The following is a 15,903-nucleotide window of genomic DNA, read 5'->3' on the forward strand; positions in this document are numbered from 1 at the left end:
ACTTAATTTAAAGATGAGAATTCCAAAAGGAGTCAGATTTTCTTTCCTTTGTAAAAATTTTTTCCTTTTTTTTTTTCTTTTGGATGAATGCTTATATGGATCTTTAAATGTTTTTCTATAAAATTCTTAGATATATATATTTTTCCAACAGTACTACTTGACCATTATTAATTTCTGTTGGGTCTCTCTTCATCTTGGAAACTTTTGACTATTGGTTTAACCATTTTTCTTATCTGTCCCTTATTCTTCTTCTAAAGCTCCATTTGTTCACAAATTAGTTACTTCCAAATGTCTTGTAATGTCCTTAAATCTATTTTTATAGTGTACACATTGAAATATTTATTTCCTTTAATTTTCCAAGACACTAATTGTCAGCTCACTATATTCATTAAGGTACACTTGAGGCATAACAGATAAATTCAGTTGCTTAACACAATTGCAATATATTTCTTGACCACATAAAGTCTAAGTGGTATGTTAGGGGAGTCAGCTCTGCTCAGTGAACCTAGCCTGATGGAGATTCATCATCTTCAACACAGGGTTTCCCATGTCATTTTGGGCATTTACGCCCAGAAAACAAATGAGGAGAAAGTGGAGGATCACCATCGGAAGTTTATATGTCAGTTTTGGAATTGGTGCACATTGCCTCTACTCACATTCCATTAGCAAGAATTCAACCACATGGGCACTCATAAGTGCAAAAAGACCCGGAGAATATAATCTCCTTACATGCCCAGGACAAAGGGCACGATTTTATGGAACACATATCAGTCTGTCACCTTACCAAAGACTGTCAACTGATTCAATTCTTCTGATAAATACTTTTGTGAGAAAATTATACTTTGGAGGGGGGAGGGGTGAATTTTGTTTGTTGTTTGTTTTAGCTCTGAAAAGACTTCTTGAGAAGTACTTGAATCTTCTTGAGTACTCTATATTTCTGTTTGAATTATTGTCTATATCATTGATAAGTTCCATTTTATTTGGTACGCGTTTTGTTCTCACCAATCCTCTCTCAGGCTACCAGCCTTTTTAAAATGTTTTTGGTTTAATTTTGTTTTTTCTGCTCAATGGAACTCAGGGCTAGTTGCAGAGTACCAAAGTAATAAAAGTGACGCGAATATTGGTGGTCAACTAGTAGTGAAGAAGTTCTTGTAAAGTACCTGTCATTCTCTCCCAGACCTGGGTACATGGAAGAAGTCTGAGAATGATTCAATTTTTTGTTTGTTTGTTTGCTTTTAAACGTCACTTCCTATTTGGAAACCAATGAAAACCAGGCCCACAAACATGTTGCTCTTCCACTGGGCTTCCAGTAACCTTTAGGGCCAAACTCTCTACAGATTTCAATGATTAACAATCTAGCCAACGCTCCTTTGGTCATCTTGGGCACTTGCCCCGTGAAAGTGGGAGAAGTGAAGGCTTCTTTACCACCCAGCCATTCCACGGATTTTAACAGCCATTTGACTCAGGAAAGACAGTTTGAATGAGTAGTTAGTAGAAAAAAGAACACCCAATTAAGCAGAAAGGAGGAACACCTAGAATATCCAGTTTCGAATCTTTGCACATTAACTTGAGGAAACGTTGCATTCACCCCAAGTATATAAAATAACAAACTCAATTATTGGAGAATCAAAATCCTATTATATTTACTTTGATAAATGGCTGTGATTCCATTGTAATGGGTATTAATTCCATAAGCAGGACTCTGACTTTGTTTTTCTTTAAACACTGCAAGTAAATTAATCAAATATTCTAAATTTTATTTGCCATTGATGTTTTAAAACAAATAAAACAAACTTCAAACTAAAATGATTGATTGATTGTACATTTTAGATAACTATCAATTCGAAGTAATGAGTTTTTACTCTGAAGATAAAATATAAAATAAGGTTCTATATAACAGTAATATTCATATGTCCTCATATTGTATTTTAGTAAGCAGTAGTTCCTAAATCTACCTACCAATTATTTTCTAGGATAATCCTAAATAGCAAAGGCATTTTCTGTTCCCTATGATTTTAACAATCAGTCATTATAATTAAAATGGCTTGAAAATATCTTATTTGCCCTGGAATAAAGGAAAAGCTTAGAAAGAACTAAAAGGGCTATTATTTTGACTTGAACAACAATTATTCTTTTGCTCCCTTCACAACTCACTCTCACTTCCAATCCTGAGTTTCATAATTTGGGAAAAAAAAAAAAAAGGCAGGTAACAAAAATAATTGTATGCAACTACCTCTTTTTACCACCAATTCAAAACTTCACTTTTAAAGGCCAAGTGACTGTTGTATTTGTTATTTAATAAACTTGTCATTTCTAACAATAACTGCAAATTTTATAACAGTTAGGCCATTTGTTTTTCCTAGGAAACTTGCCATAATGGAATTACCTTTCAAATTGCATACTGTTATTATTCAATAGTACTAAAACACTCATACTGTGAGCATTAATTTGCACAAACTACCATTGCACTTGCCACTGATGAAAATACAAATAACAAATTACACATTTTAAACTACATTTGAATTTGAAAATATGTCCAGTATCATTCATTATCCTGAATCGAAGAAACTGCCTGTGGTAACTGGGTGAAAATATGATTGTTTACATCTCATATGTTTTCCAACAAGACAATTTCATGTGTGAAAAAAATCTAATTATTTATAAGGACTCATTTTTTGTGAACCATCCTCCCAAAAACTAATTTAATAAAAAGCCAATATGGTAAATTGTGGCTCTCCCATAAAATTTAGGATTTATGTGTGTAAAACAACACTGATTCTGTGTCGGATACTGGAAATATTGATAGAGATTAAGCCTCCAGAACAAGCATTGTCTAGTAGAGTGATAGACGTCTCCTCCAATTACAATCTAATATTATGAGTTATAATGGGGCTACAAGATGCAATGAGAGGTGTATTACTTAAGATGACACTAGTGACTACAATAGATAAAATCTCTAATTTCAGCGATTTAACATCATGAAAGTTTGTTTCTCACTTTTAACAATGGTCCGTGCAGGAGTTGCTGGTTGGGCAGTCCTCCAAGCAATGACTCTGGGACCTGGGTTTCCTTTTTCCAATACTTTAATGCACCTAATAACCTTTCAATCAATGACTATCCACATATACAATGATGGCCTTATAAGATTTTAATGGAGCTGAAAAAGTTCTATTGCCCAGTGACGTAGTAGTAGCTATCGCAATGTCAAAAGTACACATTACTGTTTTGTGCCATCTCAGTCCTTGGATAGTGATGCTATCCTCTAGAAATGCCTGGAGGCTCTCACCTCCACCTGGTGTGCTTCCCACGGATCCCTTCCTTTTCTAAACCAATGTTACTATAGGAGGACACCCTTGTGGTTCTTATTATGATTGCAAGATGCCCTTCAGTGATAACCACCAGGAAACTTTGAAGAAAAAAATGTTTTCTACTTACAAGCCCTGAACAGTGCAAAGAACGCTGGAGGGCACATAACTAGATCACTTGTAGGGAGGGGAAAGGAGAGAAGAGAGAGAGAGGAAGAGAGAGGAAGAAGGGAGAAAGAGAGGGGAAGAGAGAATGAGTATGTGTGTTCCTAGCACCCATGCAAAAGTGTGCGAGCCTGAGGCTCTGCTTTTATTGGGAAGGAGGGTGGGGGCCTAGGCTTTCCCTCCAGCTCACTCTTTATTGGTGATTTTAAAATGTAAGAGCGGGAATTTCAAGCACAGGAAGAAAGAAAAAGTAGCCCAGATGATCAGTTATCTAAATCAACCAGGATCTCTAAAACAAAGGAGTATCAGTAGGAGAGCAGTATGGCTCTTTATCTAGTCGTAGGCCTGACAACTCCTCTATTCTTGATAGCCTTCATTAAAGCAGATGCCTCATTGAAATAGATGCCAGTTTTAAAATGGATACCTCAGCAATTGAAGCTTAAGTGAGGCACTTGTGTTACAAAAAAGAAATTACCAGGGCTTACACCAACTTATTCAGGTGTTTGTGGTGATGCTGGTGTAAACAAATCTATTGCACTGCTGGTCATATAAAAATATAGCACGCACAATTATAGTAGTAGTCTATACCATCTAGGTTTGTGTAAATGAACTCTATGATGTTAACATAACAACAAAATCACTTACCGACTCTTTTCTCAGAATGTGTCCCCATGGTTAAGCAGCACATGACTGCAGTTCCATCTCAACACATAGCTCCTGAGCACTCATTGGCAGGTTTTGTAAACCAGCCATCTGAAAGTGAAAAACAGTATGAAGGGGGGTGACAACAGGAAGAAATAATGGCCACGCCTAAGAGTATAAAGTTTGGTTCCACTCGCATTCTATGGTGATGACAAACAACAAGAGAGGCTGAGAAATGTTTTGTTGAGTGCCAGAAAGAAAAATAAGTGTGCTTGGTATTCTGGAGCATGATCTGCGCACAGTAGAGGAATAAAAGTGAATTTCACAGGGGCGTTAATTCTTCTACTAACATTTTAGAGACATGATCCACTTTCTAGGTGGGCAATGCATTGTGAAGAGCACTCCAGGGAGAAGTAATAGCTTGTGCACAAGAAAACATGGACTAGACTTGGCTATTGGTAGAAGAGTAGATTGCACAGTGTGACTGGAATATAGGATGCAAGGGTAGTAGGGCATGAAACTGGAAAACCAGGAATCAGATCATTTAGTACATTGCCACAAAACTCACTAAATATTTTAAATAAGTTTTATACACTTTTAGGTGTTGAAATGGAGAAAAACATAAAGAACAATCCTCAACCTTGTAGAGCTTTCCAAATCAGTGGGGATCACATAAAAGAGAAACATGATTAAGTAAAAAGATAGACACCAGACTTAAGAGAAGAATCATCTGTAGAGCTTTGTGTCTGATTGGGTGAGAGGTGGCAGGAAATATCAGAGGAATAGACTGGTGGTGAAAGAGAGAAATATAAAAGGACTTCCAGACTTCTCATTTGGGAGACTGGGTAACTCAGAGAGAGAATATAAAAATAAATATATGTTAGAGGATGGGTAGAATCAATTAATGAAATTAATTTTAAACATTTTGAGCTCCAGGAACTTATGGGACATTTATGTCACAACTAGCAAGTCTCAAAACTCACATATCTAGATGTGGTTAAAATTTCGTTCTGCTTGTTTCAGCAGCACATATACTATAATTGTAACGACACACAGAAGATTAGCATGGGCCCTGTGCAAAGATGACACACAAATTCACGAAGTATTCTATATTAAAAAAAAAAAAATTGTTCACTCTCAAATGGTTAGATTCAGACTCCATCAGTTGTTTCTGTCTCTTTGCTCTATTTTCAGCATCTCTTGAACTCCTTCCCAGTTGGTCAATAAACACTTTTTTGTTGTATAATGAAAAAGTAACCATCCCATAAACTTCGTGTGGCTATCACTCCATTAAACAAACGACTTAAAAAAGAAAAGAAAAAAAGAAAAAGACTCCCTTACTTTCTCTGTCCATTATAGATTTCTGTCTAATCACAAGAATGAAACTACTTGTATTATTGTATGCCATCAGTGATTTTCTAATTGACAAAACTAACAAATTGCTTTCACTCAGCCTACCAGGTGTCATTGAGAATGTAGCATTGTTTGACCATCTCCCTCTAATTAATACTATCTGCCATTTTGCGTGTGATGACAATGCTCCCTCTTGGTATTCTTACTAACTGATCCTCTCATTTTTCTTGAATGACTCCTCTAACTTGTCCCACTTCCATAATTGGCTTCTTTTCCTTCTTCTTATATCTTTTCCTTCTTCTTATATCACTGTCCCTATTGACTTCAATCAAGGTTCTCATCCAAATGCCTCAGAGAGCAGGGAGGTGGCCCAAATGAATGGGAAATATATTTTAATTTTTATATTGGTGTGAATATGAATCATCATAGATTACCAAGCATTGTTAATAGTCAGTGCCTCTGTTGAAACAATTCTATATGTGTAGCTTATAGCAGCGGTCCCCAACCTTTTTTCACAACAAGAACAGCTGTTCCTATGAGAATCCAACACCTGATTATCTGAAATGGAGCTGAGGTAGTAATGCTAGCACTAGAGAGAGGCTGAAAATACAGATGAAACTTTGCTAGCTTGCCTGTCGCTCACCTCTTGCTGTGCGGCCTGGTTCCTAACAGGTACTGGTACAAGTACTGGTCTGTGGCCTGGGGGTTTGGGAACCCCTGGCTTATAGTATATCGCAAATCAGATGATCATTGCCATCCAGAATATTTCCTTGTATGGAACTTCTTGAGGAGTGAGGGGCAATTGCAAATCCTTACTGATAACTTGAGAACACCTTAAATTCTTCAACTAACTTTTTTATATACCTATTTTAATATATAAGACAAAAGGGGCATGAGCAAACAATTCACAAAGGGGAAAATTTCTCAACCTCTCGTAATATAAATGCAAAATAAGGCAAGTTGTCATTTTCTAGCTATGAAATGTTTGAAAATGTATAACAATTCTAGTGCTGATCACAAAATATTTTCTAACCCTCTTTCTTATTAGTCTATGGTAGATTTGCATTTCCTAGGCAATTCATGATTGGATGAAGCCATGTCACTAGTTATGGCTAATGGGATTATGAACGTAAGTGATATTTTTCACTTCTGGGCCAGAATGTTTCGTTGTTAATGTAAGGTCCTCCAGGGTGAGATTCCAGAGAGAGGATGACACAGAGCAGATCGCCTACCTAGCCCACAAAAGATATGTGATTGAGCATATAAGTTGTTGTAAGTCACTGAGAATGAAATAGCCTATCCTGACTGAAATAAAATGTAAAAAGTATAGCAGCCTATTTTGGCAAGGTGTATTAAAAGTGCACGCTTTATATACTACTAGTGGCAGGTAAAATTGGGGAAACTTTTTAGAGTGTACTTTTGCAAGTCGTCCTAAAAGATCATTAAATTATTCATTTTTCTCTAATATATCCTAACATAAAAAAGGAAAAGGAGAAAAAGAAGTGATAAGAAAAGTTTTATTGTCTAGAAAGTTCAGAGCCAAATTTATTTTACTAAAGTTCCAGTGTATTGTAAGTTAAGAGTATCCACTCTGAGTTCAGACCATGCATTAGTTAGGATTCTCCAGAGAAATGAGATCAATAGGATATATAGAGACTTTTATTTAGGACTTTATTATAGGAATTGGCTCATGTGGTTTTGGAGTCCAAGAAGTCGTACAGTCTGCTATCTGCAAGCTGGAGAACCAGGAAAGCTGCTGGTATAATTCAGGACAAATTCAAAAGCCTGAGAATCATGGAGCCAATGGTAAAAATCCAGACTTGAGTTCAAAAGTCCGGGAATCAGGAGTGCTGATGTCTGAGGGCAGGGGAAAATGGCTGTCTCAGCTCAAGCCAAGAGCAAATTTACTCTTCCTCCATCTTTTTGTTCTATTTAGGTGCTCAACAGATTGGATGAGTTTCACCATTATTGGTGAGAGTGATCTTTACTCAGTCTACGGTTCAAAAGTTAATCTCTTCTTGAGATACCTCCACAGACATACTCAGACCAGGGGTCCTCAACACCCCCAGCTGCGGACTGTTACTACTTAATGGTCTGTTAGGAACCGGGCCGCACAGCAGGAGGTGAGTGGTGGGCCAGTGAATGAAGCTTCATCTGTATCTGTAACTGCTCCCCAGTGTTAGCATCACTGCCTCAGCTCCACCTCATCAGGCATTAGATTCTCATAGGAGCACACTGGTCCCTGGTGCCAAAAAGGTTGGGGACCGCTGCCTTAGACAATTCAAGTTGACCCATAAAATCTTCCCCTTGTGAGTTAATTTTTCAAAGAAATTAAAGTTCGTACTTAATCCTCTACAATTACTGCTGAGTCCTGGCAGAGCCTCTCACTCAGATACTACGATGGGTTTCGAGCTTCTGCAGCAGCTGTGGCCTGGTGCTTTTTATTACCAAAATGCATGTGGTCTCTCATTCGCATTGGTAAGTCCAAAGAGTTAATAGATGATCACACAGGGTAAACTAGGCATGCACCTTTTAACAGTTTGAACTGTTTGTTAAGTTGATCTCTTTTCTTCTCTACCTCATCTAGGGCTCTCATCATTTACAAGCTTTCAGTGACCAATTTCATTTTCATTTTCTTGATCCCTCAATTACAATCATTCTTTCTCCCTCTCTCTCTCTCTCTCTCTCTCTCTCTTCCCAGAAGGCCAGAACATTTGTTTTTCAAACATGCACTTTAGATCTCTGGGTTAAGTCTAAGAAGTCAATGAATTCTTTATGTTTAAATTATCCATAGTTTACCCTCACCATCCTAGAATGGATAATCCCACCAAAATAATAAATTCTGCCCTGAGTGCAATCTTCTGCCTGGTTTACCTTTAATATGGTTCAATTTGTGCCTTCCATTTAAGTCCTAATTTTCTCATTTTTTCAGCATGTTCCCTCAGAACACAGTACTCTTTATACTGACCATCCACCAGTAGTAACTTTGTCACCTCTGAACTCATTCTGCAATTCTTTGAAGAGTTTATGCTGCTCTTCCCCTTTTAAGTCTGTTCAGATATTGTGTAACCATTTGGTGCAGCTTCCCTATCTTTAAGGGCTGGCTTAACACCTGCTTCTCCTATATGTATAATTGGAATATAAGGTAAGAAAATAGATTCCAAGACCTTTTCTGTCTGGAGCCTGGGAATTAAGACAAATGGCATTAGTCATGCAGGCCAGTCCCAAATCTGTTTAAACTTCCATCTGCCTCCACTCCTTTATCAGAAGTCTAATTCAAATCAAGATGGGATTCTCAATCGCATATCAAAGGTAGTGAAAGTTTGTAAATTCACCAGTTTGAGCCTTGGGACATTTCATTAGGTTAACAGATGATATGCAACACGGTGAGAAATATAGTAGATAAAAATAGGATTGGCAATGAAAAGAGTTTTGTATTGTGTTATATTTTTTATTTGATTCTGTTAGAGCCAGTCTGTTTGCAAAACCCAAAAGCTTTAAACTTTAAGAATCTCTGTGATTTACTACAGCAGTTTAAATTAAGTTTTTTTTAGATGTGTGTGTATATATATGTAATGAACCTACTATCTGATTTTAATAAATTGAAACAATTTATATATGTCAGGTAGGAAGTTCATCATATTAATATATTAATATGTATATTTTTTAATGTTAGAAACATTTCATTATAAAAACAATAAGGTATTTTTAAAAATTCCAAACTTGGGCTTGGCCAAGCCCAAAGATGTTAGGTTTTAAAGAGCTAATTCCCTCCCCAATTCAAAAACAACTGAGAAAAAGACACAGAAATCAGATACAAATTATAATGTCATATTTATCATTTGTGAAACAGCTTGAAGAATGTGGTTTTTGATCTTGAGTCAACTACCCAGCAAACCCTGACTGCCGGAATCGACTCACTCTGCCAGACGCTGGCGTGGGAGGCACCTGTGGAAGTGGAACTCTTCCACATAACAGAGGGGAAGCCTGAGCAAACCCTCTCTGCAGGCAGACAGATCTGAAAATACCATCACAGTTGCTAAAGTGAGTTGGAAGGGGTATAAGAGAGCTTCCTGGGGTGCTTGAAATGTTCCATTTCTTAATCTGTAGTGATTTCATAAGTTTATAAATATGTAAACATCTATCAAGCTGTACACGTAAGGTTTGTGCATTTCTCCATATCTATGACTCTTTTATGGCTACTGTAACAAAAATACCACAGACTGGGTAGCTTAAAAAACTGAAATTTATTTGCTTTAGACTTCTGGAAGCTGGAAGTTCAAACTCAAGGTGCCACCAATGTTCTAAAGAGGCTTTTGTCCTTGGCTTGCAGATGGCTGTCTTCCCTCTCTATCCTCACATGGCCTTTTCTCTATGCATGCCCATCTCTGGTGTCTTTTAATCTTCTTATAAGGATACTGGTCATATTGGAATGAGGCCCCACCCTTATGACAATGGAGAGTTAAGGCTTCATCATATAAGTTTTGAGGGTACATGTTTCAGTTTGCAGCACCACATATATAGTATATTTCAATAACACAGTTTTAAAAAGAGAGAGAAGAAGCAAATGTCCATAAATGGGAGCACTTTAATATAAACAAAGAGGTTAAATTCACTGTATAAGGTTAAGATATTCTATCTTTTCTAAGAGAAAACTTAACAAGGAAAAAAATACTAAAGAACTGGAATCCTATGGTAAAGAACAGAGATGGAGTATGCAGGGTTGCCGCAAGTGGGAATCTGGAAGCCAAGACCAACTTTTCCTGATTTACAAGTAGAAATTAGTTTGGGCAAGACCAAACTGGTAGGCAATTGGGGATTAATAGAGGAGAGAGAGAAAGAGATCAATGAAGGGGAGGGTGGTGCAGAGGAGAGGAGAGAGAAAAAATGGAGAGAGGAAGAAAAGAGAGAGAGGGAGACAGGAATCGGGGAGAGAATAAATAAACATGACTCCCCAAGAGTCAAATATGTGGCTTAATGTTCAAGTAAATGAACCCTGGAGGCCAACTGCCTGGGTTTATGTCCCAGCTCAGTTACCTAAGAGCTATGTGAACATGGGGAAGTCACTAATTGCTCCTTGCCTCAGTTTCATAATCTGTCAAATGAAGTAAAAAATACTACCTACCACATATGACAATTAATAGAATAAAATGAGCTAATGCATGTATAGCTTGGGATATGTTTCAACGTGCACCGTATGAACATCTACTATTATTATCATTCACGTTAAAGACTTTCATCTGGGATCCAAAGTATAAACAAGAAGTGAGGACCTGTCTCAGAAGATCCAGTGCGCATGCACAGCTTGGAAAATAGTCTGTTCCCTTTTTCAGTTCCATGCTTGCTTCTCCGGCTGGGCCTAGATTTGTATCATTACTTCCAGCTCTGAACATAGCAAGCCTAGACAGATTGCTCTGTTTAGCTGTGCTGAGGTGGCTAGGATGTTCTCAGGTGATTTTATTTAAGCCTGATATCTCCCAGCATAGACCTAATTTCCCCATCTAGGAAATGTTGATATCCTGCCTTGCTATGATAAGGCTAAGTAAGAAGTCTGCAGTTCTCAAAAGTAATTCTTCTACATGGGTTATCTTGCTTGCCTTTCATATTGAAACAGCCAAAAAAAAAAAAAATCTAGCAAAGACCATCATAGTTCTCCCAACCTCACTGTGCTACAGGATGATAGATCACATTAACCCGAGGAGGATCCCTTTGGAAATGTGAGCATGTAGTTGTTTTGCTTATTTTCTACAAGGGCACCTTTTTTTTTTTTTACCAGTACGTATCTCCAGAGACCACAAGACCACGCAGTTACTGGGAACTGAAAAACCACAGGTAGTGTTTACTGTGTGTGTTTATCAAAAGGTGTTAACAGCTAATTGCATAGCATCACCCACTTAAACATATCTCAAATGGTATTATTACCATGAGTCTAAGCAACATTTTCTTGGCATAGATTTTTAATAGCTTTTAAAAAGAATATGATCCTATAGGAGATGCCAAATTTGTGGCTTCATCCATTGCAATTCAGATGGCAAATAGGATGTGGTTCAGCAGTTATGGGGGTTGCAGTGAATCAGCTATGGAGACAAATGTTTCCATGGTGACCTTCCCCATTCATTCCGTGTGAGGCCTCCGTATACCCATGAGGATTAATGACATGGCATTAACACTGATAATCATAATGAAGAGAGCTGTCTGAGAGTGGGGCAACCCTACCCTGACATGTGTGAGGAAGTAGGATGGAGGAATTTAGCCAATATGTAGAGGAAGAAAATATTGAACCACAGAGAAAGGAAATCTATTTCTTTTTTATAAAATAGTTTTCCTGCCAGAATAGCCCCTGCTGCTGACAGACTTCTATAGTCTCCCTTCTGAGAATTCTCAGTGTTACAGCAAAGTGGGGAGAGAAATAAATAACCCAAAGAAGGAGTTCACTAAAGGTCAAAAGAACCAGGATGAGAGAATATGAAAGAGGCGTAGACTTAAACTTCATTCAGTTGTCGTATTTCATTTGTTTGTTTGGTTGTTTTTAAGTAGTTTAAAATGTTCCTTAGGAAGTTCTTCTAGGAAAAGTCTTTTTTACTGAGAGACTTACCTTCTTTATAGCTTCATGGCACCACATTTTTTCCTTCCAGGGAACAAAATTCTTTTCACATTGTGCTAATAGTAACACTTTATTTCAATGTACAGAGACATGGGGCATTTTACAGATAAAATGAAACATTAGGCACCTAGACTCTAACTAAGATGCCAGCCTGGGTAAAATTATAAGCACAAAGAGAGATTGTGCTTTCCCAGAGCAAGATGTGATATTCGCAGGCTCCCAGAGGACTGAGCCTTGTGATTTAGTTCGTTGTTTGCATGGTTATCTCTTTTATTACATTTCAAGATTCCGTAGAACAGAAACTTCACCTTATTCTTCTTTAGCTTTGCCAGCTCCACTTTTAACACACACACACACATACACACACACACACACACAATTATACACAGACACAGGTACACAAAAATATACCTGCACGCACATACACACATTAATCTAGCATCCTTCTTTATACACCACATACTGCATAGCTACACATCTGTTAAATGACTGGATTTGATCAACATTGTAAAGCCTTGGATGCTTCAATTAAGCACTTCGTATATGAAGTTCGGAAACCCATAGAGACAAACTATAATGGTTTTTAAAACTATGTAACATTGTTTTGCTTTTTTTAAATGTTTAGACGAGTGAATTTGACACAAATACAATAAAGCCTGACAGGCAGTAAATGAAAAACATGCATGAAAAAAATCAAGAGGCTCTAACACCAGCTGGACTGGTTAGATTGATTAAATGATGTCTGCAGAATGCTGATTGCTGGACTTACTGTGACATTTATTAATCCATCAAATATTTATTGAGCACCTACTTTAAGAGCTATTTGTTCTGTGCCAAGCACTATCCTAAATGCTTTGTGCATATTAATTTACTTAATCTTCCCTAAGAGGTAAACACTCTTATTAAAAATACCTATTTTCAGGCAAGTAAACTGAAATACAAATAATTTAAGTAACTTACCTAAATCCACACAGATAGTCGAGGTGAAGTCATAAATTGAACCAAGCAGTCTGGCTCCAGATTGCAAGCTCTTAACTACTTTATGATACTGCCAATCCCTGTGCTAGAAACCTGGGAATAAAGCGATAATCAGGAGATACATACATTTTCTTTGTTTTCATAAAGCTTAGAGTTTTGAAGAGATGACATGCTATAATTACAACCAATTACAATTACAAATGGCAAGTGCTATAAAAGCCAAGGAAGAACTTTTGGGGACAGGGTAATGTAAGTCGTCTTAACCTAAGGATTATGCATCTCTTTATAACGAGGAAAAGATAGAGATAATAAAAGAGCTGAATGTCATTTTCTTACTGACCTTGTTTCAAGATGGTCTTTGGTGATGAGGTATAAATGATTCAGCCAGAGGTGTCATATTCAGGAGAGAAGCTTCTCAAATGCTTCATAAGGTCAGCTAAAGAACTTTGTGTCAGGTGTGTCACAGGAAAGAAAGATACCATCTGAAGGACAGGGACTATCACACTATGTGAAATCTGTTGACAGAAACTGTTGGGAAGGACACTATTTCCATAAGGCCAGAAGTCTAGATGCAGACATTATAGGAAACAGCACAGTCAATAAAGGATACTGATGTGTTTAGCTAGGGTTAGAGAGAATGCTGTAGACATGAGAAACTGGGGAGCCAGGAATCTACGAAAGTCCCCCTAAATGCCAATCCAAATCTTGACAATTCATTGCACATTTTTTCTTACTTATTGCCATAATAGTTAATACACATTGAGCACTTTATGTACCAAGCAAGCTCTACAGTAAGACTAAAAAAAAAAGTTTTATTATTGTTATCCTGATCAAAGTTATGACATCTATGTTTAAAGGCAAGTTATGCATGACCTGAATTATTGCACTTTTATATTTTATTACAATTACATTACAGCATGTCTATTAGTCTATTTTGTATTACAGCTATGACTTTTAAATATCAGGAAAAGGAATTCTAACATTCTTTATAAAATATGACAATGCTTAGGTAAATATATTTCAATATCTAGGCACATTACTTAACTATACTATTTCTTCTTAAAAGTTCGTTTTGAATACACTTCTGGCAGTGGCAGCTCAGGCAGTGAATCAAGATGGGTCAAAAGTCAAAGTGGTGGTCATGATCCTGGAAGTGATAAGAAGGATGATGAAGATAAGAAATGTGAACTTCCTGTACCAACTAGAGTGGGGAGAGAAAAAAGAAAAAAACAAAGGGATCAGATGCTGCCAGCAAACTGCCACTGGTGACACCTCACACTCAGTGCCAGTTAAAATTATTGAAGTTAGAATTAAAGACTATCTTCCCATGGAGCAAGAATTCATTAGAAATAAGGAACAAATAAAGCCTTTAGAAGAAAAGCAAGAGGAGGAAAGATCAAAGGCGGGTCATCTGAGGGGGACCCCAGTGTCGGTAGGAACCTTGGAAGAGACCATTGATGACAGTTACGCCATTCTGTCTACATCTGTGGGCTCAGAACATCACATCAGCATCCTTTTGTCTGTAGACAAGGATTTGCTGGAACCCGGCTGCTCAGTCTTGCTCATCCACAAGGTGCATGCTGTGACAGGGGTGCTGATGGATGACACAGATCCCTTGGTCACAATGATGAAGGTGGAAAAGTCCCCAGAGAAAGACCTATGCTGACATTAGGAGGTTGGACAACCAAATCCAGAAAATTAAGGAATCTGTGGAGCTTCCTCTCAGTTATACTGAATATTATGAAGAGATGATCCCCAAGGGGGTCATTCTCTATGGTCCACCTGGCACAGGCAAAACCTTACTAGCCAAAGCAGTAGCAAACCAAACCTCAGCCACTTACTTGAGAATAGTTAGCTCTGCACTTATTTAGAAGTACCTGGGCAATGGGCCCAAACTCATTTGGGAATTGTTTCAAGTTGCTGTAGAACAGGCACCATCGATCATGTTTTTCTGAAAAAATTGATACCATTGAGACAAAAATATATGATTCATATTCTGGTGGTGAGAGAGAAATTCAGCAAATGGCATTGGAACCGTTGAACCAGTTGGATGAATTTGATTCAAAAGGAGACATGAATGTTATCACAGCCACAAACCGAATAGAAACTTTGACTCCAGCTCTTACCAGACCTGGCCGCATTGATAGGAAGATCGAGTTCCCCCTGCCTGACGAAAAGACCAAGAAGTGCACCTTTCAGATCTACACAAGCAGAATGACGCTGGTTGATTACATGACACTGGACGACTTGATCATGGCTAGAGACGAATGACATCCCTAGTGCTGACATCAAGGCAATCTGGACAGAAGCTGCTCTGACGGCCTTAAGAGAACGTAGAATGAAAGTAACAAATAAAGGCTTCAAAAAATGTAAAGAAAATGTTCTTTATAAAAAAATGAGAAGCCACCCCAGAGGGGAGGGCTCTATCTCTAGCGAACCACAGTTGCCTTCAAGGAAATGTCTGGATGTCCAGCCCCTAGGAGGAGCGAGGTTGGGGTAGTTGCCCAGAACCCATGTTCCAGTTGATCTTTATTAGCAAAATATCTTGTGTACTGTGTACCCTTCTGAGCATGATATATAGAGTAACCACTGTGAAGTGTTCTCTTCCCGATATAGCATGCTCTTTCTCAAGGAAAAAAAAAAGAAAAAGGTAGGTTCAGCATAAGGTTGTTTCACTCAAATTATGTACTTATCTCTTTGAAAATCTGTACCTGAATAAAATTTCAAGAAGAGTCCTCAAAATCTAATCAGTTCACTAATATTGTAGAACAGAAAATGACTTCCTTATTTTAACAATGGGAAGTATTTTTATGACCTGTAGGACCTTGGGCGGTATTTTGAGAATTATAGAAGCAA

General features: G+C 37.7%; 1 non-coding gene and 1 pseudogene across 1 annotated transcript; both read left to right on the forward strand.

Moving 5' to 3' along the window:
* Positions 1–5,122: 5,122 nt before the first annotated feature.
* Positions 5,123–5,229, forward strand: LOC111738784. Its single transcript, XR_002779978.1, has one exon. It is a non-coding gene; the product is annotated as a U6 spliceosomal RNA (small nuclear RNA).
* An 8,913-nt stretch (positions 5,230–14,142) lies between these two features.
* On the forward strand, positions 14,143–15,547 carry LOC105291181 (annotated as a pseudogene).
* Positions 15,548–15,903: the final 356 nt, after the last annotated feature.

Source organism: Pteropus vampyrus, unplaced genomic scaffold (genome assembly GCF_000151845.1).
Source record: "Pteropus vampyrus isolate Shadow unplaced genomic scaffold, Pvam_2.0 Scaffold43, whole genome shotgun sequence".
NCBI lineage: Eukaryota > Metazoa > Chordata > Mammalia > Chiroptera > Pteropodidae > Pteropus > Pteropus vampyrus.